Genomic DNA, 22,390 nt, shown 5'->3' with positions numbered 1-22,390 from the left:
TTTAATTTCTCTCTGGTATCTTTCCTGACAATCGGATATCAGGAAAGAATTATTTTGTGGTACTAGAAAATACGACAATAAGAATACGTGTGATCTGGGGACTATAACACTATTTATCGATAATATTCCTATCACCTTTTTGGATTCCTATTTCAACCCATCATAGAAATAGAAATTACCTTTAATTTTCTACACATTAAAGGCCCACATCCTATTAGATATATTAAAACCCAAATCATAATTGATCACCTTAATTGGATTTAACTTTATTTGATAGTCTGCAACACATAATTATTCACACATAATTCCAACGTTAGATTAAGGATCCAACATTTTATACCAATCAAGCTAAACCAAAGTTAATTTTAAAGCTCTATTAAACACAAGGTGTTCTTTATATTTCGCTTGATTAATTGATGAATGAAAAACTCAAATGAATCCTTACCAAACTGAACTCCTCACAACATGGAGTAATTTAGTTTGGTTTTTCTTTCCAACAAACAGAAGCCAAAAGCACTATAGTTAGATTTACTTGATTTGACAATGTTTTTGTAGGATGGTATTATCCCCGTCATCAATTTGTTTTCGCTTTATATGTTTTGCCGCACTTTCAATTTGCCAAAAAGCATCAATGCTAATTGGCGCAATCATTAATACTTGGATGTGTACAAATTACACGAATTAAACAATGACAAAATAGTTTCGAAGAGGGTAGTGGTGAAAAAGTTCAATCCCATCATATATTAGGCACCAAGATGAATGCTCCTTTTTATACAGATTTACATTTTTAGGACACGTGGTCGCATGTAGACCTTTAGTTTTTGGCTTTTTGCAAACCATGCGATAGCCAAAAATCCATGAATGCCTTGCATGCGTTTTCATACAAATGTGTCAAAAGAGCTAATATTAGACGGGGAAAATCCACTAGTCTATAAAATAAAGATTATGATTAAAAGGATTTGGCTAACAAATGTCTAATTATTAGGAGTATTTATTTTTCTAAAGAGTGCAGTTAATTTTTAAAAAATATCTAATATAAGAATAGTAAATGTGAATGGGTGTATTCATGTCACAATTTAAATCTACTTTAAGTATATTAATGAGTAGGCACCCGATAAAAAATCCATGCTTAAATGATGTACACTTAAAAATGGACATTTTGTGATCGATGTCTTCTAAACTATAGAAGTTTGATTTTCCCTTTTGTTGTTAGTGTACGTGTCTGGTCATTTCATTATGCAGATCTAACAATCTTATAAAGATTGAAACTTCAAGATTACTTGACACTATATATACTAGCCATTTGGACCTTTTCCATTCAAGGACAAGAAGTTCATCTCTCTTTTTGCATTGAGTTTGAGGTTCCTTATATTTTGTTGAGTGCGTAGAACATAGTTTCTTCTTGTCATCATCAAAGATGCCCGTCAATATAACCTCCATCAAGACCTCCTCAAATGGTGCTTGGGAAGGTGACAATTCCTTGGATTTTGCATTCCCCTTGCTGATAGTCCAAACAACACTAATTTTAGTGGTCAGTCGCCTCTTTGCTTTCCTTTTGAAACCCCTCCTCCAACCGAAAGTCGTTGCCGAGATACTAGTATTTTTCTCTGACTCCTTTTACCTAGCCAGCAACCTTCAAATTATTCTTTAGAAGAAACAATAGAACATTAATCAATTCTACAGAAAGACTAAACTCATTTTATTTTATTTCATTTTGTTGAACATTTGAGTTTGAAGTAGGTAAAGGTAACATAGATAACATAAGGAGAAGCATAATTATGATAATGAATTGCTACAAAGAGCATGAGAATTTCAATTTAGTTGAGCATTACCATTTTATTGAAAGACTAACTGTTCTTGACTATTCTCCAACGGGGAAAAAAAATCTCTTTGGAGAGTTGGAGTAACAGAGTACTAGTTATACAAATCGATTATTTTATCTGATTCTAGATTCTAATTTTGTATTATCAATTTTTTTGATATTTCATTTGTTTTTAATGTAAAATATTTAGCTTTTGTGATAACCAAAATAGTTAAAATCCAAAATACTATGAGCAACTTGATGGATTGTGGTTATTCTCTGCAATAACTCTTCATAATCAGTTTTTGCAAAATTTGCCCCAAAATAAAACAAGTCCATAGTAAAGGTTACCTCAATCACCAAAAAAACAAGAATGAGGACAAATGACAAAAACATCATGTTTGATTCCTTGACTAGGGTGGAATTGTTCTTGCACCTTCAGCTTTGGGACGAAACCAACATTTACATGCACCGAATATTCCCAAAATGGAGCACTCCAATGCTAGAATCCGTAGCAAGCATTGGTCTCCTCTTCTTTCTCTTCTTGGTTGGCCTGGAACTTGATCTCTCTTCAATACGCAGAGGTGGAAAAAGCGCATTAAGCATAGCCGCTGCCGGAGTTCCCCTGCCCTTCGTCCTCGGCATCAGCGCGGCTGTCATCTTCCGCAAAGCCATAGATGGGGCCGACAAAGTCGGCTACGCACAATACCTGGTTTTCATGGGCGTCGCACTCTCCATCACCGCCTTCCCAGTCCTTGCTCGCATCCTGGCCGAGCTTAAACTCATCACCACTCGTGTCAGAGAGACCGCTATGGCTGCGGCCGCGTTCAACAACATAGCTGCATTGTAGGAATATTAAACCAAGCATCAATAATTAATGGTCACATGTCTTTGTTTTATTGGTTAATTAGATAGTTGCATTGTGAGTTGGTAAAGTTGGCCACATTAGATTATGCCCATATTACTAGTACTAGAAGTTAGCCAACACGGTACCTAGTACTATATAGCCTCTCGTTCGTCCTCTTTAAGGAGTGGCTTTGTTGTTTTGTATTTTTGTCTGAGTTTCGTCTGATTAATAGAAAACTTCATTTGCCTCAATATTGTTCTTTATTTGATTGTTCCTGTGGGTTGATAATTTATTATTTATTTTGGATCCTATAAAGTGGTATTAGAGCTATAGTAGATTGAAGTATGGCAAACCCTAAATCCAATATTATTTGTTCTATCCAAAAACTCAAAACAAAGGCGGAGTTCAATTTTTGGCAGAAACAAATGATAACACATCTCAAGGCATGTAAATTACATCGATATATTGAATCTGCACTTACTCAGGATGCTAGCGAGGATGATAAGGCAAAAGAAAGCTTGACTTTGTCACAAATTCATCAGGCAATTGACATGTTAGTTTTTGAAAAAATTGCTATGGCTGATATGGCAAAGGAAGTTTGGGATATATTGGAGAAAACATACAAAGGAATTGACACGGTCCAACAAAATAATTTGATGATGTTGAAGAGGAAATTTGAACTTGTGACGATGGAAAAGTCGGAATCTATTGAGTCATATTTTTCTCGTTTGTCAGATATTAAAAACGAGATGAAAATCAATCAGTATAATCTTCCTGACAGAACATTTGTTGAGAAAGTTCTCAATACCCTACCCATAAAATTTGATCATGTAGTAGCTGTAATCTAGGAAACGAAAGATTTGGAGGATTTGAATATTGAAGATTTGCATGGGTCATTAATTCTGCATGAGCAAAGAATTAATGAAAAATTGGAGGATACAGTAGAGAAGGCATTGCAGGTACAGTTGAATTTGAGAAGCAATAATGATATCAGGGAACAAGGCGAATCCAGTCAGAGGAGCAAAAGTGGTTACAATAACAGAAGTGGTCGTGGCAACAATAATAGAGAGCGAGAAGGTACATCAAATTCTGGACGCAGTAGAGGTAATAAGTTTAATTTTAGAGGTGGTCTTGGTAAAGACAGAAATGGTAATTTTGGCAAAGGAAATAATTTTAATCAGAATAATTTTGGACAGAGAGTTCAATGTTATAATTGTGGAAATTTGGGCCATAGACAATTTGAATGTAGATTTGGAGTAAATGTAGACAAAAATTTTCAGGCTAATGTTGTTAACAATCAGGTGCAGGATAATAATAAAAAATCTGAACTTTATTCTTAGCCTGTAATGTTGTTAATGTAGTTGATAAAAATAAATGGTACTTGGATATGGGTTGTAGTAACCATATATCTGGCAAGAAAGAATTATTTGTTGAGTTTGATGAATGTGTCCGTGGTGAAGTTAAATTTGGAAATAACACTATTTTACCAGTGATTGGCAAGGGAAAAATTCCTATTAGCCTGAAAAATGGATCTACTGATTTTATTTCTAATGTTTTCTATGTTCCTAGGTTGCATCAAAATTTGTTAAGTATGAGCCAGTTGTCTGAGAAAAAATATGATATTCATATCAGGAATGAGATTTGTACTATTTTTGATAAAAATATTGGAATGATTGCTTGTGTACCAATGACTTCAAATCGCTTATTTCCACCGAATTTGAGTAGTGCCAATTTTTCTTGTTTGAGTACAGTGATAGATGATAGTAATTGGTTGTGACATATGCAATTTGGTCATTTGAATTTTGATAGTTTGAAATTTTTGGCCAATAAAAGAATGGTTAGTGGATTGCCTAATATTGGAAATCCCGGTAGAGTCTGTGATATGTGTATTTTGGGAAAACAACATAGGGATACTTTTCAGACTAGCACATCATAGAGGGCCAGAAAACCATTAGAAATTATTCATTCAGATTTATGCACTGTGGATGTTCCTTCTAATGGTGGTTGCAGGTATTTTATTACCTTTATTGATGATTTTAGTAGAAAAGCTTGGGTGTATTTTTTGAAACAAAAATCTGATGCCTGCGACACTTTTAAAATTTTTAAAACTTTTGTTGAGAGGTAAAGTGGGTGTCAGATTGAAATTTTGAGAACAAATAGGGGTTAGGAATATTTAGTGTGTGATGATTTTCTTGAGAAAAATGGGTAAGAGTATCAATTGACTATTAGGTACACTCTCCAACAAAATAGAGTGGCGCGCAGAGAGAAAGAATAGGACAGTTATGGATATGGTGAGGTGTATATTGAAGGTGAAAAATATGCCAAAATCTTTTTGGGCAGAGGCAGTTTCTTGTGCAATTTATCTGTTAAACATGTGTCCTACCAGAAGTATTCCCGGAAAAACTCTTGAAGAAGTTTGGAGTGGTAGAAGACCTTTTGTTGGTCATCTCAAAGTTTTTGGGTGTATTACCTATTCCCATATTCCTGATCAATTAAGAAAAAAACTTGATAATAAGAGGAAGAAGTATGTATTTATTGATTATAGTGAAGTATCTCGGGCTTACAGGTTGTATAATCCTATGACAAAAAAGGTGATAGTGAATAGAGATGTGACTTTTGACGAAAGAGGTCTTTGGGATTGGTCTACTAGAGATCTTTAGACAGTAGAGGTGACTCTAATTATCAGCAAGAGGAGGATAATTATGATATTCAGCCATCAGCAGCTGTTCAGGGTCCACAAACTGAGTTAATTGGACGTCCCCAGCGTCAGCGACAGATGCCAGCTTGTCTGCAAGATTATGTGATTACACCAGATGATATTCTTTCTAACGAAGATATTGTTAATTTTGCTTTGTTTGTAGATTGTGATCCAGTTGTATATGAGGAAGCAGCCAATGATGATCATTAGGTGAAAACAATGGAGGAAGAAATTCATGCAATAGAGAAGAATGACACCTGGGAACTCACTTCTCTTCCAATTGGTAAAAAAGCCATTGGAGTGAAGTGGGTGTACAAGACAAAATTTAAACCCAATGGAGAAGTAGATAGATTGAAGGTAAGACTAGTGGTGAAGGGATATAAGCAGAAACCCAGGATTGACTATTTTGAAGTGTTTGCACCAGTTGCCAAACTTGACACAGTCCGTATGATAATTTCTCTAGCTGCTCAAAATAACTGGAGAGTTTATTAAATGGATGTCAAGTCAGCTTTCCTGAATGGAGTTCTTAATGAAGAAGTGTATGTGGAGTAGCCAGCAGGATTTGTCAAAAGAGGTAAGAAAAATAAGGTGTATAAATTGAAGAGAGCCTTATATGGATTGAAACAAGCCCTAAAAGCGTGGTATACAAGAATTGATTCCTATTTTTTGACTCATGGTTTTCAGAGGTGTCCATATGAGCACACTTTATAAATTAAATTTTCTGCTCGTGGTGATATTCTTATTGTGTGCTTGTACGTAGATGATTTAATTTTTACAGGAAATAATTCAGAGATGGTTGCAGAGTTCAGGGAAGCTAAGATTAAGCAGTTTGGGATGACAAATATGGGACTCATGTCACATTTTTTGGGAATTGAAGTCTTTCAGTATGACAATGTAATTTTTATATCTCAAAAGAAATATGAAGGTGACATTTTAAAAAAAAAATTCAAGATGGATACAGCAAAACCAATTATGACACCAGTTGAAGAAAATTGAGATTAACCAAGGAAGGCGGTGGTGGATATGTGAATCCCACATACTTTAAAAGTTTGATAGGGAGTTTGAGATATTTGACATCTGCAAGGCCATATATCAATTTTACTATTGGTTTGATTAGCAGGTTCATGGAAAATCCATGTCAGTCACACTTGTAGGCAGCCAAGAGGATTTTGAGGTACATTGGAGGTACTCGCAGTGATGGCATTTTTTATTCAAAATATGATCCGGTTGAATTGTTAGATACACAGATAGTGATTGGGCAGGTGATGCAGTATAGAGGAAGAGTACTTCAAGTAATGCATTTTTTATTGGTTCTGGCGTGTTTGCCTGGAGTTTGAAGAAGCGACAGGTGATTTCATTGTGTACAACGGAAGCGGAATATATTGCAGTAGCTAACAGCGCTACTCAAGCTTTGTGGTTACGCCGCATACTTGGTGTTCGACAATACAAGCAGGTTGATTCTACGAAGATTTATTGTGATAGTAAGTTAGTAATTGAGCTGTCCAAGAATCTAGTGTTTCATGGGCGTAGCAAGCATATTGACATCAAATATCACTTCATACGTGAGTTGGTTTAAGAGAGGAGATTGAAGTTAATTATTGCAGAACTGAAGAGCAAGTGGCTGATATTTTCACCAAGGCATTGAAGACGGATTTTTTTGTCATGTTGAAGAAGATGTTGGGTATGTCCAGATTAGAGGTGTTTGGTTTAAGGAAGGTAGTGTAGGAATATTAAACCAAGCATCAATAATTAATGGTCACGTGTCTTTGCTTTATTGGTTAACTAAATAATTGCATTGTGAGTTGGTAAAGTTGGCCACATTAGATTAGGCCCATAATACTAGTACTAGAAGTTAGCCAACAAGATACCTAGTACTATATAGCCTCTCGTTCGTCCTCTTTAAGGAGTGGCTTTGTTGTTTTGTATTTTTGCCGGAGTTTCATCTAATTAATAGAAAACTTCCTTTGTCTCAATATTGTTCCTTATTTGATTGTTCCTGTGGGTTGATGATTTATTATTTGTTTTGGGTCCTACGTGCATGGATCTTGCTAGCTCTAGCATTAGCACTAGCCAGTGATGGAGCTGACGGGCGCACAAAATCCGTTAATATCCTTATGGGTTCTGCTCACGGGGGCTGGTTTTGTTGTTTTCACGATGGTTTTCATTAAGCCGGCCATGAAGTGGATTGGTCGGAGATACTCGCCTGAGCATGACACCGTCGATGAGGCCTATATATGCTTAACCCTCGCGGTGTTATGGTGGCTGATTTGGCAACTGATTTTATCGGAATACATGCAATTTTTGGTGCATTTGTTTTTGGATTCACTATACCCAAAGGTGGACATTTTGCTGAGAGGCTGATTGAAAGGATTGAGGATTTTTTTACCGGTTTGTTGCTATCTTTGTATTTTGCTTAGTGGGTTGACGACTGATGTTGCCAAAATACATGGTGCTGAATCGTGGAGTCTTTTGGCTCTGATGATCGCCACGGCTTGCTCTGGCAAGATTTTGGGAACGTTTTCGATGGCCATATTGTGCAAGACACCTGCCAGAGAAGCGTTAACGCTTGGTGTGTTGATGAATACCAAAGGGTTTGTGGAGCTCATTGTTCTCCACATTGGCAAGGAGAAAAAGGTACCTTTACTTCCAAATTAAAATTACTTTTTTCTTATACTGCAAATTTAAAGAAGATTGTTTTACAAGGATAGGAAGTGTATGTATTCACATCATAAAATGTGCAAAAGGAGAATTTTCTTTCATATATTGTCAAATGTACAAAAGAAGAATTTGAAATCTAAATTAAGTTATATATCATGCATTTACACTACTAGTGTGAAAAAGATTCATATATATGAAAGATTAATCCTTCAAAATAAACTTCTGTTTCAATTTTATCCAAACAAATGGTAGCAATAAAATCATCAGATTTATTGGAATAACGATCATATAAAGGGATATACAAGTAAGGAAATTTTCAGTTTTGATGAAATGCTTTCTACATTACATGCTCTTACTGTATTTTATTAGATGTAAAGTCTTTATAATTGACAAACACCAAAACCAAAATGTCTTTCTTTTCATGTTTCCCAAGTTAGAAATTATTTGGATGCATTCACTTATAGTCGGGTGCGACTGCATTATAATAATTGTGAATAGTTTTGCTAAATTTTGACTAAATAAAATATCGTATAACCTCCTGAATATAAGCGCAATTTCTGGAATCTTGAGGTAAAATTTGTAGAATACTAAAGATTCTTTAATTGATATATTATTTATTTATTTCTTTCTTTTAGTAGGGGAAGGGTGAAATTTAAGAAACGGAGAGGGTGAAAGGGAAAACTAATCTCAAAATAATTAATTTTTGAAATATCAATTTGAACCACTAGATGAATGCTTTCTCAGCTTTTAATTAACATGTCAAATGATGTTAAATGAATGATTCAGCCAGTGATAGTTCTAATAAGGATGTGGAACACTTCGTGAAAGACAGGCAAAAGGTGACAAATTTATATTCCACTACTTAAATCTGCATGGCATTCCAATAAATGAACACCTAGTTTTTCTTGGACCATAATAAACGAAATCGCTGACAGTCAATTGTTCAGGGCTAAGTGGGCGGAGTCATAGGAAATGAAGAAAAGGGAAGAGGAGGGTAGACAAAAGAACCCTTTATCTAGAAGGAATTTGTCCATTTACCGACACTAACGTGGAGATTAGACACATTTCTCTTTACCTTTTACTTTTAGAAAACATCGTAATGCTAAAAAAAAATTGATATGCCTGTATGCCTAGTAAAGCCTGTGGTATTGAGGTTTGAAGTTAACCCATGCACCAAATCTAATTACTCATCTTTGCCTTTTAATGTTTGCAAAAATCATTCAAAATATCCATTACATTTTATTAAATGAATTTTTTCGTCATTTACTTTTAAAATAGCAACTTTACATCCTTACAAAATCAAGCTAATAAAATTTATTATCAATATAAATTTTTGATTCTAAATCCATCACTTAACCTATGCATTTTTTTTTTGTTTTTTGTTTTAAAAAGAAAGGACTTTTATTGCTCCACAAGACCAAATTACTATCACGTAACCCATACATTGTTATTTTTTTAGGGGAAAAAAGTTAGATCCCATTTATAATTAAACAAATGATCTAATTCATATATATTTTTGCGCCTAAAAATTAAGATTTGACTCGAATCATATTTATTTGTTCCCTAAAAAGTGGAATTTGACCTAATTCATATTTATTTTTGTCACTAAAAAAATGGGATCTCATCTTTTTGTACATAAAATTTATTGCATGTGGGTCATGTGCTGATTTTAGACTAAAAAGTGGTCGAGAACTTAGGTTAGAACCAAATTTTATCAACTTAAAATTGTATGAGACATAAAGTTAACATTTTAAAAATGAAGGACGAAAAAATTCATTTAGTGAAATGTGAAAGACATTTTGAACGATCCTTAATGTTTTAAGTTTTTCTGAGGAGTTCGAAATACATTGGGCAACTTTTAAGGTTCAAAAAATTTGGAGGGGGCGAGGAGGGAGACTGCATACAAGTTTTAGAAAATTTGATTTTGCTCATACAAAATTTAAAATTTTTATAAACTATTCAATAAAAATTAAAACTCTCGCCCCCCCTGCACAAAAATTTTAATATATATATATATATTATGTTCACATTTAGATATGTCGAAATTTGCTTCCGTAATGATGGGAAACAATAAGAACAGATTATGACATGTCGAATAATATTACAACTAAGCACACAAATATTAGGAATATACTAACATTTATTTACAAAAAACCTCAAATATCCCGAGATTTGAACTTGAATTCAAGAATTCTAATCTACAAGATCTCAATCTTGACCATTAAATTAACGTCAAAAGACTTAGGTTTAAGTTCAATTTATGAAATTTTTAATCGGTTAACTAAGATCAATTGATGTACACTCAGCTCTTAATAAACTCGGAGGTGATTAGACAAATCTTCAGTTCAACGGATTAATCAAAAGCTGCCGCGTGCAAAAGTTAACCACGTAAAACATGCCTCTAATGAGAAAGGTCTAGAGTTGCATGAGCCAGGTGGAAGTTTAGAGTCAAGAACGTGCACAAAATCACATAAAGTTGCTTTTTCCAAAATGATCCTCCAGTTTGATGAAAAGGTGAAGTTGCAAAAGTTGGCCACAAGCTTTCTTGGAGATGACTTTGTTTTATTTATTGTAGCTTCATACTTGATGGTGAGAAAGATTGATAGTTACTTGAGCCGAAAACAGGAAATTTAGATACAAAAATAAAATTCCGCAATCTGACATATAGATAGCTGTACGAGTCAAAATGGATCCATAAGGTATCCATGACTTGGAGAGAAATTGTGTTCTACTAAACCTCTTGAAATATTCGGTCCAACTTTGCTGACCAAGTCTAACTTTGAATATGCCGCAATACAAATTTTACCATACACTTGGTAAATACTTCTGAATTTTTTATGTTAAATTCTCGTACTATAATGTTTGATAAATTAAATTACCAACTCCAACTAACTTTTGAATGTACGTAAACCCTAAAATTTTTGCAAAATTATCCTAACATAATAGTAAAGATATGACGGGTTCTAGATCTTCGGCAATTATTATCAGTATCAATTATATCGTGTAATTTTGATAGCAAAAAAATTATATCGTGCAATGTATGCATAAGTAAGGTCCGTTTGATAAAACTGAATCTGAATACTGAAACAATTAATTTGTTGAATTTTAAGCACTAAAAAGATATATATGAATGTCTAAATTTTAATACTAAATCTATTTATATTGTTTGATAAATATTTATAACTGAATGCTTAATAAGTTTAATTTGACAATTTTGTCCTTATATCTTTTCATTCAAAAAAGAAATAGAACCTATGATTTAATTAGTTTAAAATTATTAGATATGAAAATGATAATATTTATTTTTAAATCAAATTAATATAAAAGATGAAATATATTATATGAGAAGTATAGAGAATAAGTGAAAGTCATTAAAAAGGGAGAAAAGAGAAACAGAAAACCGTTAGATAGAAAATATTAAGTTGTTTAATTAGATAAGAATTTTGAATATAATTAACAAATAAGGGTAGATTTGGTAGATAAGATAAGATAGTTGAAGTAATTCTATTGATTTTATCAGAATTAAGCATTCAGTTAGGATTCTTGTGCTGAAAAAAATACACAAAAGTTCAGCAGATAGATTTTCATTTATCAAACACTCAAAACATCTGAATGTCTAAAAGGATTCAGTTTCAATACTTTTTTATGTTATCAAACATACCCTAAAATAGATATAAACACTTAAATAACAAATGTGAATAATGAAAAGCTGTATCCCACGATTAATCTCATTCATCTAAATTCAAATCAAATGCATTAAAACCATCATTTGCACTATGCAATTATTTATAAAATTGTATGTTCGGACATGAGATATCACAAATGAGTATTGACTATTAGGCTATGCTGTGGCATATATGAAATTTAGACAAGGATTAATCTAATCTCTATTCTCCGGTGCCACGTCCTCAACGATGAGGCGTTTGCAATATTAGTCCTGATGGCACCCTTTACAACGCTCATAACAACTCCAACAGTGATGGTCATCTACATTAACCGGCCAGGAGTGGCGGTTTTGTTCTCTCCAATGTTTTAAAAGGCGCCCCGTGGCGGGATGCATAAGCCCCGTGAATTTTTTTAAACAAAAATATATAAATATGATATATATTATAAAAGAGTCATTTGAAGATATAAATAAATATAATAAAATTAGATCAATTTAAGAAAATTTATACAAATAAAGAATTATTATTGTATAACTCTAACTAATAATTTAATAAACACACATATTAATATTAGCTGCACAAAAAAAGCAGAATAATTATTAATACAGAAAGTTCAATCTTAGAAACAAATTAGTCACAACTCAGAAGTCGTCACATTATCAAGCACTTAAATTACAAATACATAAATTCAAGTAGACACAAATTTCAAAGGTTAATTGTTTCAATAAACACACTTAACTAATATAAAAAATAAAATATCAAATTAGCAACAATATTACTTATAATACATAACAAGGAATACCACCAATAATTAGAAACAAACTGACAAATAAAATGATACTATTCATTAAAGTCAATATCATTCATGTCATCATCTTCATCTAGTGTATATACACTAGGTCATTTTCTTTCAATAGTTGATGGTGATTCTGGAAGTTCCATCACATCAAAAAGATCCAATCTATAGGTAACAATCTCTTTTCATTTACCTTTCTTGCCTAACCATATAATGTATTTCAAATAGATTCATATCAAATTCACTCAATGTCTCAATATAATAGATAATAAATTAATAATAAAGTTTAATATTAAAAAGTTAAAAACTTAATTAATGAAGTTAAATCTTTTGTTTAAAACAATTTGTGGAGCATACGCTTTTAATGCCCCACTTCAGAGGCGCGCCCAAATGTCTGGACGTACACTTTGATCTCTTGGGCGCATGCCCCAGAACATTTTCACCTTGTGCGATCGCCAAGGGCAGTATTGGAATGCCCCGCCCCGGGCTTACCTCGCGAACGGCTTTTAAAACATTTCTATCTCACCGTAAGCTACAGTCAGTTTCTGCGAAAAGTGTCAATGACAACGAGGAGGAGCTTCGAATCCTGGCCTGTGTCCACGGCCCTACTAATGTTCCTTCCCTCATCAGCCTCATGGAGTTCATCCGTCCCACCAATGTTAACTCCCGTCTCAAGCTTTACGTGATGCACTTGGTGGAGCTGACTGAACGATCCTCATCAATTGTCCTGGTGCAGCGGCTGCAAAAGAGTGGCTTTCCATTCATCAACCGTCTCTGGCACACTAATTCAATGTCAGACGGGGTGGCGGTGGCATTCCAAGCCTATGGCCAACTGGGCAAAATCAGTGTTAGACCGACAACTGCAGTGTCTGCATTGCCGACTATGCATGGGGATATTTGTCATGTGGCCGAGGATAAGAAGGTAGCAATGATCATGGTCCCTTTCCACAAGTGGTGGAGGAAAACAGTAACCGAAGATCCTGAGAATGATCATGATCAATACGAAGAATTAGTGCAAAATGTACTTGGACATTGTTGGAGAGGGGTTCACCAGAGGGTGCTCAGGGAGGCACCTTGTTCTGTTGCTATGCTCATGGACTGGGGATTCGGTAGCGAGTCGTTGAAGTCTCTGCCACCCGCCTCCTCAGCTAGAAAATGAGTTTGTATTCTCTTCTTCGGTGGGGCTGATGATAGAGAGGCTTTAGAGTTAGGGGCACGGATGGCGGAAAATCCTGTTGTTAAAGTCATAGTTCTTATATTTGTCATCCCTAGAGATGGCAGAATTGATCAAACTACAATAACAGCAAAGAAGGTGAAGGAAAAGGTGATAGGGTGGTTGCCTAAATTAAACCTTTGATGAAATTATCACCTATTAAACCCAAAATCTATATGGCAATTATTAAGAAACAAATTAACAGTAAAATAGCGGAAGCGTACTCGGATTCATATCGACAAACTGATATTTTGAATATCCAAAGATATTGGGGTGACCTTCCAAATCAACACGTAATTGTCAATCCTTGAGAGAGCCCTTTAGTTTTTCTCTGGTATCTTTCCTGACGATGGGATGTCAGGGAAGAGCTATTTTTGTGGTACTAGAAAATACGACAAATAGAATGATACGTGTGATTTAAGGACCATAACCCTATTTATAGGTAACATTCCTGTTATCCTTTGGAACCTAATTTCAGTCCATCATAGAAATAGGAGCTCTTAAGTCTCTACACATTAAAGACCCATATCCTATTAGATACATTAAATCCAAACCATATTTGATCACTTTAATTGGACTTAACCTTATTTGACAATTTGCACTATATAATTATTCACAAATAAATCCAACATTGGATTAAGGATTCAACAATCTCCCACTTGGAGTATATGTGTAACTTTATACTTATATTTTGCAATTAACTGTATGAGTTCAACTTTACTGTCATTACTACAATGTATCTGTAACCAATTCGGTCCATCAATCATACCAACATAAGATCAAAGCGGCCTTTGTTACAATTTCGTAACTCGACCCATCAATGGTCACATATATTGATATAATTAAACGACATGAATCATGATGTGGATGTGTAGTATGAAAATTTCATGTAATTTGATCATAACATGCATATTTCCAACTGGTCCATTTTAAATTTTCATGAGATCAAATCATACCAGAATTAGAGTGTAAAATAAATTCAAACTTTATTTATGCATAAATTATCCTTAAATCATTAATAACCGAAAGGTATCATAAGAGCATCTAAAATAACACACTCCCACTAAAACTGTACATCGTTTAATAACATGACACCCATACGAGCAGTATGCTCATGAAATATTTTGGGTGGTAATCCCTTAGTAAGCGGATTCGCAATCATGGAATTTGTCCCAATATACTCTATCAATAACTGTCCACTCTGTACTTTTTTTTTTAATAGTCAGGAACTTGATATCTATGTGGTTAAATTTTGTCAAGTTCCTGTTATTATTGGAATATAGGACTGCTGACTTATTGTCACAAAATAATTTAATTGGTCTTTCAATACTATCCACTACACGTAATCTTGTGACGAAATTTCGCAGTCAAATTTCTTGATTGGACGCCTCATAACAAATTATAAACTCTACAACCATAGTAGAAGATGTTATGAGGGACTGTTTAGCACTCTTCCAGGATATGGCACCTCCAGCCAATAAGTAGATATAGACTGACGTTGACTTCATAGTATTTTGACATCCAGCATAATCGAAATTAGTATACTCAAGGATCTCTAACTCATCTGACTTCCGATACGTGAGCATGCAATTTTTTATTTTCTGTAAATACCGTAAGACCCGTTTGGTTGCTTTCCAATGATCTAATCTAGGATTACTTAAATATTTACCGAACATTCCAGTAATGTACGCAATATCCGGACGCCTGCATACTTGAGCATATATTAGACTCCCTACTGTTGATGCATAAGGAATCTTTTGCATCTCTTTTTTCTCAAAAGCATTCTTAGGACATTGCTCAAGACTAAATTTGTCTCCTTTAATCACCGGGGTGTCACCTAATTTACAATTTTGTATGCCATACCTTTTAAGAATCTTTTCGATATAACCCTTTTGTGATAGTTCTAAAATATCCCGAGAGCGATTCCGGTGTATCTGTATGCCTAACACAATAGATGCATCACCAAGATCTTTCATCTCAAAATTTTTAGTTAGAAATATCTTGGTTTCATGCAATAGACGCATATCGTTACTGACAAGCAAAATGTCATCAACGTACAATACCAGAAAAATATACTTGCTCCCACAAAACTTATGGTATATATAATCATCTACTAAATTTATCTCAAAACCAAATGAAATGATCGCTTGATGAAATTTGAAATACCATTGTCGAGACGCTTGTTTGAACCCATAGATGGATTATTTAAGTTTGCAAACCATATTTTTTGGATCTTCTGATACAAAGTTTTCTGGTTGCACCATATAAATCTTTTCATTGACCATATAAATCGTTTCATCAATGTTACCACTGAGAAACGCTGTCTTTACATCCATATGATGTAACTTAAAATCGAAATGCGCCACTAATGTCATGATAATTCTAAAAGAGTCCTTTGAAGAGACTGGAGAGAAGGTTTCTTTATAGTCGATACCTTCTTTTTGTGTAAATTCCTTGGCTACAAGACGAGGTTTGTATCTTTCCACATTGCCTTTCGAATCTCTTTTGATTTTAAATATGCATTTACAACCAATGAATTTCACTTCTTTTGGCAATGGGACAAGATCCCAAATATCATTATTTTTCATGGATTTAATCTCCTCATTCATGGCATCGATCCACTTTTGAGAATTTAAACTTTTCATGGCTTGACGGAAGTTGATTGGATCATCTTCCATCAATCCAGAGTCATCTTAATGTTCTTGAAGAAAAATAATGTAATCAACTGGAATTACACTTCTCCTTTCTCTAGTGGATCTTCTTAATGGCACTAGTTCTTGGAGAAAAAGAGTTTGTTCTTCTATAACAGTTTGTTCTTCGAAATTGTCTTGATTTGTCATGTCATGATCAATTTCAGGAATAGGATCTTGAGCAAGATCAATGACACGTGAGAATATTAATATATTTCTCTTTAAAGACAATGTCTCTTACTGTATTTTCCCCCCAAACTCTACATCCTCAAAGAATCAGGCATTTCCTGTCTCAAAAATCGATTTAGTTGTGGGATCATATAACTTGTAACTTCTGGATCTTTCAGAGTATCCAATAAAATAACAACTAACTATTTTTTAATTCAATTTCTTTTCATTTGGCCTATAAGGTCTCGCCTCAACTGGACATCCCCAAACATGCAGATGCTTTAAACTGGGCTTTTTTCCTGTCCAAATCCCATAAGGGGTTTTGATAGTTGCTTTAGTTGGAACTCTGTTAAGAATATATGCTGCAGTCTTAAGTGCTTCTCCCCAGAGTGACTCTAGTAAAGTAGAATGCCATATCATACTCCTTGCCATATCTTCAAGCGTACTATTTCGTCTTTCAGTTACACCATTCATAGTGGGTGAACCCGGCATAGTATATTGTGGGATGATACCGCATTCCTCTAAATATTTAGCAAATGGTCCTGGACGTTGTTCACCTGAACCGTCATATCTACCATAATATTCACCACCATGGTCAGATCTGACACTTTTAATTCTTTTGTTGAATTGATTCTCAATTTCAGCCTTAAAATTTTTGAACACGTCCAGTGACTGTGACTTTTCTGAAATAAAATATATGTAGCCATATCTTGAAAAATCGTCCATGAACGTTGTAAAATATTGTTGACTATTCCAAGCAGATGTAGGAAATGGTCCACAAATATCTGTATGTATAAATTCTAAAACGTCTGAGGACCTATTGGTTTCAAATCTCCTTCTATTGATTTGTTTTCCCTTTATATAGTTGACACAATCATCAAAATCTGTAAAATTTAAAGGATCAAGAATTTCATTTGGCACGAGTCTTTCCATTCTCCATTTGGAGATATGTTCCAATCTCTTGTGCCATAATGCAGTTGAATTCTCATTGGTTAATTTTCTCTTTACTTCCCTAGTACTCAGATGTTGAAATTCATTAAATGAGACAATTGTATCAATTAAATATAGATTATCGTAGTGCATTAAAGAACCAGAACCAACCAATTTTGAATCATGAAACAATTCAAAATTTTCATTTTCAAATGAATAAAAATAATCAAATTTGTCCAAAGCAGAAATAGAAATTAAATTCTGTCGAAAAGACGGTACAACAAATGTTTCATTAAGATCCATATAAAATCCGATTTTTAACAATAATCTAAAAAATCCCTATTGCCTCAACTTGAACTGTTTTGCCATTGCCCACGTAGATATATATTTAATTATCATTAGGCTTTCGGCAATTCAAGCAACCCTGCATAGACATACTGATGTGAGTTGTTGCACCAGAATCTAACCACCATTTGTGTCTAGGTACCGAAGTTAAATTAATCTCAGAATAAATCAAATTAAGAAGCATACCTTTTTTAGCACGCCAAGCGTGATAGTTGGTGCAATGTTTCTTTTTATGCCCTTCAACTCCACAGAAGAAACAATTATTCTATCCCTGATCATCTGATTTCTTTTATTGTTTCTTTTATGGTGCTGTACCTGCAGCTCCTTTTTCTTTCTTTCTCTTAAGTCCCTTGCTTTTATTATTAGTGGTTGACACCAGATGAGCACTTTCTGTCTGATCTTGCTTCAACCTTTTCTCTTCCTCTACACAGTGTGAGATGAGTTCATTTAGAAACCAAGTCTCCTTTTGACAATTGTAACTCACCTTAAACTGGTTAAATTGTATAGGAAGAGATATTAAAATCAAATGCACTAGTAACTCTTCAGAGAGTGTCAATTTAAGTGCATTTAATTCTGAAACAAGATGAGACATTTCCATAATATACTCTCTGATATTGCCTTTACCACTATATTTCATTGAAACTAAGCGTGTCAAGAGCGTACTAATTTCAGTTTTTTCGTTCTTGACAAATCTTTTTTCAATTTCCTGAAAGAACTCTTTAGCGGTTACTTTTGTTTCTGACATTGTTCTTCTGAATGCTTCTAGAATGGCCTTTTTAATGATCATTAGACACAAGCGATTTGATCTCTCCCACATTTCCTTATCCCTCTTTTCATCAGAGGTACTCTGATCTATAAGAGGTGGGGGAGAATCATCCCTTAACGTAAGGTCGAGATCCATTACTCCAAGTACTATCAAGAGATTTTCTTTCAAGAACTTGAAGTTTGTACCATTCAAGATAGGAATATTATTGATTTTGATAGTAATATTTGTAAGATCATTTGCAACTGAACAGAAAAAACATAAAATAATTAAAACTATGCTCACATAAACCAAATAATAATAAATTCAAATAATAGTAGCCCCATTTCAAGATACCAATATTCCATTAATATTTTATCTTTGGACAAAATATTAACTTCTAAGTAATATCTTGGCACAGTAATAAACACTGACAATAATAACATGTCAAAAATAAATTTTCTTTTGGGCCAATTTATAATTCACATGTAAAAGTCGAATAATTATCACATGTTTATTACCACAAGTGCACATGTAATCTTATTAAATATTGACCTTCCTTTGGGCCGATCAATATTCATAAAATCACAAGTACCCAACTAGTTATATTTTAAAATAAATTAATTTTCACAATATAGATCACTTTGGTGGCATATTGTTTCAATTAATTTATTCTAAAAAATATATAATCATACCAATATTCAAATTTAAAATTACACAAATTAAACAAAAATTTTGATCAAAGTCAACTCTGGTCAAAACGTGGTCAAACATGATCAAACCATTTAAATCTAGTCAAACCAGTCAATTGGATCAAGACTTATTGGACTAAAAGTCCATATCCATAATTGAACCAATTTTATTATTTAAGTCCCAAATTTTCTTGAAATCCATAATTACTTTATAAAAATTTATATTTAGTGGGCCTAATATATGAACTTTATAGGACTTAAATGTCTTATTAACTTTATTAGAGTTCACTTAAATTAAAGAAACTCTAATATCCTTAACATAAATATAACATATTGTTTCTCAAACAAGAACACAAGTCACGAGAGCTGTATAATCAAATTGCTTAAAAAAGGAACCCACGGTAAGCGAGACAATCCACTGGTCATCAGGTAAATAAGAGTAGTGCCTTTAACATATAAATCATATGGGTCCTACAATGACTTGTGCAATAACAGAATGGTACCCGTAACATGCCTTATGCAAACAATCATAGATATGAAAGCTTTATAAAGACTTGTCCATCATGGTGGGATCCACAGATTCATATGTAACAAAAGAATAGTAAATCATGAACGGCGAAACATGAAACCGAAACATATAACCAAGAGCTTTCTTGTTTAGCCGACAACCATATAACCAAAACCCAATTCGTGAGACATAATAATATATATATATAAATTATTGAATCCAAATTATTTCTCAATAATCAATCATATTTAGCTCTGATACCACTTGATAGGGTGGTTGCCTAAATTAAACCTTTGATGAAAACTATCATCTATTAAACCCAAAATCTATATGGCGATTATTAAGAAACAAATTAACAGTAAAATAGCGGAAGCGAACCTGGGTTCATATCGACAAACTGATATTTTGAATATCCAAAGATATTGGGGTGACCTTCCAGGTCAACACGTAATTATCAATCCTTGAGAGATCCCTTTAGTTTCTCTCTGGTATCTTTCCTGACGATGGGATATTAGGGAAGAGTTATTTTTGTGGTATTAGAAAATACGACAAATAGAATGATATGTGTGACCTGGGGACCATAACCCTATTTATAAGTAACATTCCTGTTATCCTTTGGAACCCAATTTCAGCCCATCATAGAAATAGGAGCCCTTAAGTCTCTACACATTAAAGACCCATATCCTATTAGATACATTAAGTCCAAACCATATTTGATCATTTTAATTGGATTTAACCTTATTTGACAGTTTGCACTACATAATTATTCACATATAAATCCAACGTTGGAATAAGGATCTAACAAAAGGTACTTAGACATATCTCTCATCATATCACACTATTAGTTGCAGCTCCAGTAATTGTTTTCTGTGTGAGATAATAAAGATAAAACTTTCTCACATTGACAGTGTTATACGGGCCTGGATGTACATTTCATGTACAAAATTTAGAATTTAAATTCATATTTTGGACATGTCTCGTGCATCAAGAGTCACAACTGTACACATCACCAGTACGAAAGATTGATTACTATGTAATTCAATCTCACAAAACCTAAAAAATACTATAACTAAAACACAAATAGTATTAAAATCTAGTTAAATGACATGATTTTAATTTATGAAACAGTTGTTAGACAACGTGAGAAAATATTGCTAGCTTGATTAACGATAATTCAGAGCCATAGGAATGCTTAAACCAAAGATAGAGAGAAAAATAATGGAAGATTGAGTTTTCAATCTTATCTATTTAATTACACACAGTCGCATAGTTTCTTTTATGTTTTTGGGTATAGTAAATGATTTTTCTTATGAAATGCTTAGGATTTGGACGAGGAGGCTGTGGCAGTGTTCCGAAGTCGGTGGAAAGGCATGGCGGACTACAAAGAGAAGGCGATGAGCAACACTGTGGAGGAGGTGCTGAGAATAGGAAGGAGTGGAGATTTTGAGCTAATTGTGGTGCGAAAAAGGAGGTGTTGCCCTCCAACTGGGCTTGCGGAGCTGGTTGAGCGGCAGCCAAAGCATGTGGAATTAGGACCCATCGGGGATTTATTAGCCTCATCAGACCAAGGGATAGTGTCTTCCACTCTTGTCATTCAACATCATGGTGACACAGCCCATGAAGAGGATGTCCTCCAATCAAAACTGTCGAATACTTAGACCACAAAAATGCAGCCCATCTGGTTTAATCAAGTTATTTATTTTTTTTCTAGTAGGGGAATGATGTGGAATGAGTTGCTCCGGATGCAGCGTCCCCATCTTAACAAATTATTTAGAGTCAAAATTAGGGTAGATTTTATGGTTTTATTGTTATTTTCATTTAGTTTTAGTAGAATTATTATAACTAGTATTTTGATCCGTGCTATGCACGGGGTTATATTTCAAATCAAAATAATATTTTATATATTTATATATTGTCGTACAAAATAATAATATATATATATGGACTAAAAATTTTAAAGAAGTGTATGCTTAATATTTAAAAAAAATTAATCTATAATGATTTACATGATAAAAGAATTGTTAACGCATTTAAGGAGAGGGTTAGGTTGAGTAGTAAGGTGAAAAGAGTTTTCTAAAAAAAAGTCAATTTATCAATATCCGACAAAACATATTATATTATACCCATATATCAAAACTTATAATATAAAAAAATAAATTACAACCAATTTATTTTCTTCCATTTTTAGAAAAAAAATCTTTCTCCTATCTTGTGCCCCTAAAATTGTTGATTGCATTTAGACTAGCATTTTTCATAAATTTTAACGTATATTTTTAAAAAAATTCTCCATAATATGTGTTGTTAGAGTTTTCAAAACTATTAAAAATCACCATCATTTTCCTCTTCTCTTATATGTCAGCTAGTCATCAGATGCCTCCTACGACTTTCATATCTTCTATCATGGTACCACCCTCTCTATTATTATTATTTTTTTGTCATTTCTGTCATATCCCTGTAAGCCCCTTTCTTCTTCTCTACCTTCTCCGCCCATCCTTGTAACTCATGTTTCTTCTTCAACCTTTCCTGCTACTTTCAACACCTCACCATTTTCTTCCCTCCCGCCTCCCTTTATACCTAACCTCTAAATTCATATCCCTGCGACCCAATATATTTAACTTTATCTATCATAATAAAAAT

General features: G+C 33.7%; 1 pseudogene; it reads left to right on the top strand.

Moving 5' to 3' along the window:
- The first annotated feature begins 1,417 nt into the window (after positions 1-1,417).
- Positions 1,418-21,411, top strand: LOC113718243 (cation/H(+) antiporter 20-like; annotated as a pseudogene).
- The last annotated feature ends 979 nt before the right edge of the window (positions 21,412-22,390 follow it).

This window comes from Coffea arabica, chromosome 11e (assembly GCF_036785885.1).
Source record: "Coffea arabica cultivar ET-39 chromosome 11e, Coffea Arabica ET-39 HiFi, whole genome shotgun sequence".
In the NCBI taxonomy this organism is placed as follows: Eukaryota; Viridiplantae; Streptophyta; class Magnoliopsida; order Gentianales; family Rubiaceae; genus Coffea; species Coffea arabica.
The sequence above is the reverse complement of the archived record's forward strand: the minus strand, read 5'-3'. Positions and strand labels throughout refer to the sequence as shown.